Source organism: Euprymna scolopes, chromosome 33 (assembly GCF_053919585.1).
Source record: "Euprymna scolopes isolate OS-2025 chromosome 33, ASM5391958v1, whole genome shotgun sequence".
NCBI lineage: Eukaryota > Metazoa > Mollusca > Cephalopoda > Sepiida > Sepiolidae > Euprymna > Euprymna scolopes.
In genome coordinates, this window is record NC_136514.1 from 50,327,423 (window position 1) to 50,334,422 (window position 7,000).

A 7,000-nucleotide genomic window follows, 5' to 3' on the forward strand; every position below is an offset into this window, starting at 1 on the left:
TGCGAGCAAAAAATATATAAAGTGACTGTCAAACTGTCGAAATTAGTAACATATCCGAGAATTATGAAAAATTAGGAAATGTAAATTAATAAATAGTTCTACTTTTTATGAAATAATCGGCCCAGACAATATATCAAAGTTATGTTTTAGTAAAAGAGGGCGATGAGGATGGTTTTACATTATAAAAATATTGTTGAAATTAGTAAGCTATCTAAGAATAACGAAAAATGGTGAAAACTGAGTAACTTATCGGTATGTTTATAATAAAATAATGAAATAATTAGCCCAGACAATATATCAAAGTTATTATTTTAGTAAGAGGGGACGATAGGAATGGTTTTAATTACAAAAAATCATGGTCGAAATAAGTAACATATCCAACAATTATGAAAAATTATCAAAAGCGAGTTTATTGATTGGTGTGTTTATAATAAAATAATAAGTTCAGATAATATATCAAATTTATTATGTTAGTAAGAGAGGACGATAAGGGTGGTTTTAATTATAAAAAATGATTGTCGAAATTAATAACATATCCAAGAATTATTAAAATGATAATATGTGATTTAATGCAATAATGTATTTGTAATGAAATAATCAGACCAGACAATATATCAAAGTTATTATTTTAGTAAGGGGAAGGGGTGATGGCGTTGGTCTAAATGATAATAATGATTGTCGATTGTCCAAGAATTATGAAAAATGGGGAAATGTGAGTTAATTGATTAGTGTGTTGTAATGAAAAAAATCAGTCCAGACAATATATCAAATGTATTATTTTAGTGAGGGGGAGCTATAAGGTGTGTTTAAAATGATTGTCGAAATTAGTAACATATCCAAGAATTATAAAAAATGATGAAATGTGAGTTAATTGATTGGTGTGTTTGAAATAAAATAATCAGCCTAGACAATAAATCAAAGTTATTATTTAGTAAAGGGGGAGGTGCGAAAATATGGGTTAAAATTATGAAAAATTATTGCGAAATAAGTAACATATCCAAGAATTAAGAAAATTGATGAAATGTGATTTCATGCTCATGCATTACTGTGTTTGTAATGAAATAATAAGCCCAGACAATATATCAAAGTTATTATTTTATAAAGGAGTGGGTGAGATAATGTGGGTACTAATTATGAAAAATGATTGTCGAAATTAGTAACATATCCAAGAATTATTATAAATGATGAAATGGAGGCTAATTGATTGGTTTGTTTGAAATGAAATAAGCAGCTTAGCAAATATATCAAAGTTATTATTTTAGTAAGGTTGGGTGATAATGTTGCTAAAAAATATTTAAAAAATATTGTCGAAATTAGTAACATATCCAAGAATAAAAAATGATTAAATGTGAATTAATTTATGTGTGTTTGTAATGAAATAATCAGCCTATACAATATATCAATGTTATTATTTTAGTAAAGGTGTGCGAAATGGTGAGTTACAAATGATGAAAAATTATTAACATAATTAGTACCATATCCAAGAATTTATTACATATGAAAAATGCCGTTGTGGAATTTCCACAGGTCCCGCTAGTTATTATTATTATATCATTTTTAAGTTAATACACCTTGTTAATATATGCAATATTTTCACAGATTAATCAAACTCTATTATTTCAGTTAAATATTATTATCATTAAGTATATACGTTGGATTTTACTTTAAATTTTAACATTATATGTTAAGAGCAAGCAAACAGAAGTTTTTTTTTCTTTCTTTCTTTTTCTTCTCCTTTTATTTTATTGTTTTTCCAGCCCTTTTAACTTTTTAATCTTAGCTTGAACGTTGGCCTGGTTTTTGAATCGTGTCAAACTCTGTCTAGACATTTCATATTTAAGATTAATAAGTTAGACGCCCCTTTTCTTTTCTTTTCTTTTTTTTTGTTTCATTTTTCTTTCTTTCTCCCCTCACTTGATAACAAAAACTGTATCTGATTTTTTAAGATTTTTGCTTTGGTTTGATAAGCAATTCTTTTATTTAATTATTTCTATATTGTTTAATTATTTCCATTTTCATTTAATTTTATTTGCCTGTCTACAGATATCTATTGGTTTTTATTCACAAATTGATTGAAAACTTGAACTAAATTTTGAAACTGATATATGAAAAGAACTTTTTACCGGATTGATATAATCAAAGATTTGCCGGATATCGAATCAAACTAAAGAAAAACTGTGGAAATATGTATATATTGGATTGTTACCAGCTTCCTTGGATTTATTACAATACGTGTTGGATCTTTTTACCTGCCGAATACCAAGAGCTTCCATTAAAGGATTTAGCATGCACTTTCGATTGGAAGTTCAATATCCTTTTCCTGCTGCATCAATGTACAATTTCCCTTATTCTATGTAGCTAAAATTATTTAAAAACTTAAAAAACATCTAATCTAATTTTCTATGTTTATTACATATAGCAAATAGGTGGAAACCTTTTATAATATTTGCTAATATTTTCCCCAGAGAAGATGTATAAACATCGACAACTAAGCAAATATATTTTACTATATAGTATTCTTTGTCTCGCATACAATAAAATTTCTATATTTGAAATTTAACTTTTCAAATCACAAAGATTTAATTCCTAAATTATTGATTGTTGCTATTTCTTCTGATGATAATAGATTCACTGATTGATATAATAATTGATTGATTGATTTTGCGCTACGAAACAGATACTGTCAAGAATTGTAAAAGTCAACAGAATTAAAGGAATAAATTATAAGATGGTCAACATTATGAATTTTGGAATATAGTTTTTGTCATTTACTCTTTCTTTCTTTCTCTCTCTCTCTCTCTCTCTCTCTCTCTCTCTCTATATATATATATATATATATATATATATATATATATAATTATCCACTGACACGTGTTTCGTCGTCCACAACTCATCAGAGTGGTTGAATGATGTGTGATGTGTCGTGGACGACGAAACACGTGTCAGTGGATAATTATATTTTTAAAATAATATATATGCCGCTTCCCATTAAGGGGTACCAGATTGGCCAATGGGAAATTATTCCCAACAAGCATTTAGGGAAAAATGCACTTTCGTATAAATACTTGAATTCATTCAAGTATCGCTAACAAAAACAAATAAAACACACACACACACACATATATATATATATATATATATATATATATATATATATATATATATATATATATATAATGCTGCCAAAAAGAATGCCTGTACTTGTCATTTTTTCAAAAACAACAAATTTAAGCTAAATTGAATGCAACTGTGTAAACAACTATGCCTCAGTCGAGTCGCCTTTTATTCTTCTATAATTTTACATGTTCATATTTCACTCTTAATTGAAGTTTTCGGGCACTGGTCTCCCACTTTATGGTTTTTCAAATCAGAGATTTGCTTCTCCTAGAAAGGATGCCTTCACCACGGCTTACGGGAGCCCTCTCCACCCCAACACATATATACATACACACAAATATACACGGTGCTAGTTAGCCGTTGACCCAGAAAAAGAATTCATTCGCCCTTTTGGAAGGTCTTGTTTTTAATCCTTCAGGGAGACTAGCCGCCCTCCTCACCAAACAAGTCTGGTGGGGGAACCAGTTTAGTCGCCGGTGACCCGACCATGAGGCAGGTAGTACTGGGTTACATGGTACCAGTAGCATATGACATGACGACATACATACATACATACATATATAAGAGCAGTGGTATAACGAAACAATCGATGATGACTATATGCATCTATACATACACATGCACACACACAAAAAAATATATAGATGCACATGCGCACACAAATATATATATATATATATATATATATATATATATATATATATATATATATATATATATATATATATATATATATATATGAGTTCATTTGTGCAGAAATCACGTGAAAATGCGTAAGAACCCCTGAAGATAGGATGATAGAACCAAGTAATGATGATGAACTGGATGTTATGTTATATTTTAAAAGTCGAACTTGTACTCCCTCATCCCCCAACTTTCTCGTCATCTCACAAAATTACGTAGCGCGTGTTAATTTCTCCTCATTTGCGTATTAATTCCCCGAGGTCTCAAATCTGTGAAGATATCTGCTTGAATTCGCCAGTCGCTCGTTGCCTTCTTCGTATCACAGGATGCTTTCGTACGCGGTACCAAAAAAGGAAGGAACTAACGTTACGATGTTGCATGGATCCTGTAATTTCTTTTTTTTTTTTATTCTTTGTACATTTGACAGGATTCAAAATTTGCCCGTCTATCTTTAGGTTTTGAAACATACGCACGTAAATCTATTTCTGTTCTTGTAATATATTATGACGTTTTAGTTTTAGTTTTTTATTTGTTTTTTTTTATTATTATTTCTGTTCATACACAAATAAAAATGTGTGATCCTCATTACATTTTTTATGATGTCAATACTACTGATGGGACGATTTCAATATTTTTCTCGATTCTATATAAAATTCCCGATTCCAATACAATTACCGATTTCGATTCCGATTTTTTAAAAAAATCTCTTAATATTTAACTACATATTAGTTGAAGTAAGTACTGACAATTTACGCATAAAATTATACTTTCGTATATTAATTTATATAATGTATGTCATTAAATAAAGTGTTCCTGAGTTACTTGGGTGTTATAATCATCCCTTCCCCCTCTGCAAGTTATCCCACACCCATAGTAGAAACTCCATTAATGCAAATGTAAAATCCTACACGTATATCGACGCAACGGCAAATCTAATTAAACTGAGAATTTCCAACCATATAAGCTCCTTTAATAATGAAAATCCAAAATAGCAATAGAGGCACCTCCCCAACAACTCTGATTAAAGGCCTCCAACATAGGAATATTCCGTACTCGCTAAAATGGGATTTATTGAAAAAATCCAATTCATACACACCTAAATCCAAATTCCGCAACCTTTGCACTTCAGAAGCAATTGCAATAATAACATATCCTAAAGCCACAATAAACACTAAAAATGAGCTTATTTCGCCATGCAAGCACTAGAAAAACTCAAGTATAGCCAGCTCAAAACCACTTAAGTCACCATACTTGAACTAGTTTTGGCAAGTTGCCCCTATATGTATAAGCATGGATGCACGCTTGTATGAGTGTATATGTATGCATGCATGAGTGGGTGGATATTGTATGCGTTGTATCTATGTTAATATATACGTATGTCTATATATGTACTTATACATGTGCGTGTTTGAGTAAGTATATGTTTGCACATGTCTATATATGTATGGCTGTACATCTGTATATGTATGTTAATACATGTGCATATGTGTGTATATGTGTATATATGTGTATATGTGTGTATATATATGTATATGCATGATTTTGTCTCTATTAATTTCATTTCCTTATATATGTGGATGTATATATATATATATATATATATATATATATGTGTGTGTGTGTGTGTGAGCTCGTAAGCGTGCGTTTTGTGTTGAATGTATATACATATGATTATGTGCTGGAGTGTATATATATGTGTATGCACCTGTGTGTGATCGTGTATACGCGTATGGATGTGTATTTATGTATGCATGTATATATATATGTGTGTGTGTATGTGTGTTTGTGTGAGCATGGACATTTAATAGAGTTACACACCTTAGCCGTATATTAGTACACGCTAGCTGTCTGTATCTCTCTGGACCATATAAATGCGCAGGCAAATGGGGATTATCCCCCTCTGTAAAATAGAATCATTAGATAAACTCGATCATTTGTTGATGTATGTATATCTTTAACGGCAGGTGCACGCTCTCTGTATTTGTATGTTAGATATATCAGTGTGCGCACTTTTATCTCTTTTTAGACATAACACTTATGTAGATGTTTATTAGCTGTATGTATGCGATGGTATGCATATGCGGGTGTGACTTTCATGCTTGCACCTGATTATAGCAATGTTCGGCTGTGCATATAGGCACAGTTGTACACTCGAGTACACGCGCATGCATACACGCCCGGCTGTATAAGTAGTTCCCTTCTCTAATATGTGTGCTTGCGTATATGCGTTATGATATGTATATATGTAATTGAGTACACATGTGCATTAGTATAAGGATGCGTGTGTATATAAGTCTGTATTTATGTATGCATGGTATAGATCAGTGTTTGTGCGTATGTGTATACTATGTATATGTATATGTGTATGTCTATATATGTATATGTACGTGTGTATGTGTGTCTGCGGGTATATATGTGCTTATATCTGTACTTATGTTTAGGTTTGACAGATTGATATACAAGTAATTATTATATAAATAGATAAATTTAACCACGTTTCAGCAACCCCACACCCAGCCCCGCATTTAAATCAATTCTTCCCATTATAAAAATAGCTAATTAACCACAGTATATAAAGCACTAACTCAAACATCAATTCCAACCAAACGAACAACAAAACAAATTCATCCATACATCGCCTCCAAACAGAAATATATACATTTCAAATAAAATTTAAACAAACTTAATTAAACCAGATCACACTACGACTACAAGCGTAATGAACTGACTTATCTCAACTAATCAAGTCACCTTTAAATATACACTCAAAATTAAAAGAACCCAACCTTAAACTCACTTAAATAAGTAACCCTCCAAGCATTCCATAATTTCAGACCATGACTCGTCTCTATCTCAACCTCACCCGCTCACCCATCCGCACAGCAAAAACAACACACCTACCCCATATCACGCACACTCTCATTGAAAATCACAAGAATATCCATTTCCCATTTGAACTTAAAATCAAGAGGTCAACCCTTTTAAAGAATACTAAAATACAATTCCTCCCCCAGCCGAAAAAATTCCATTAAGCACCTGTATGCTCGCCCAATTTTAACCCTCCCCCTCTCTCTTTACCCTCTTTACTTCACCCCGCTCTCCTCTTTCCCTCATCTAAAAGGCTTCCCTCTCCCACTATCAACAAGAAAGCGAACTATCTTTCTACCGGGACTCACACCAGAAGTAAATCGGCCAACGC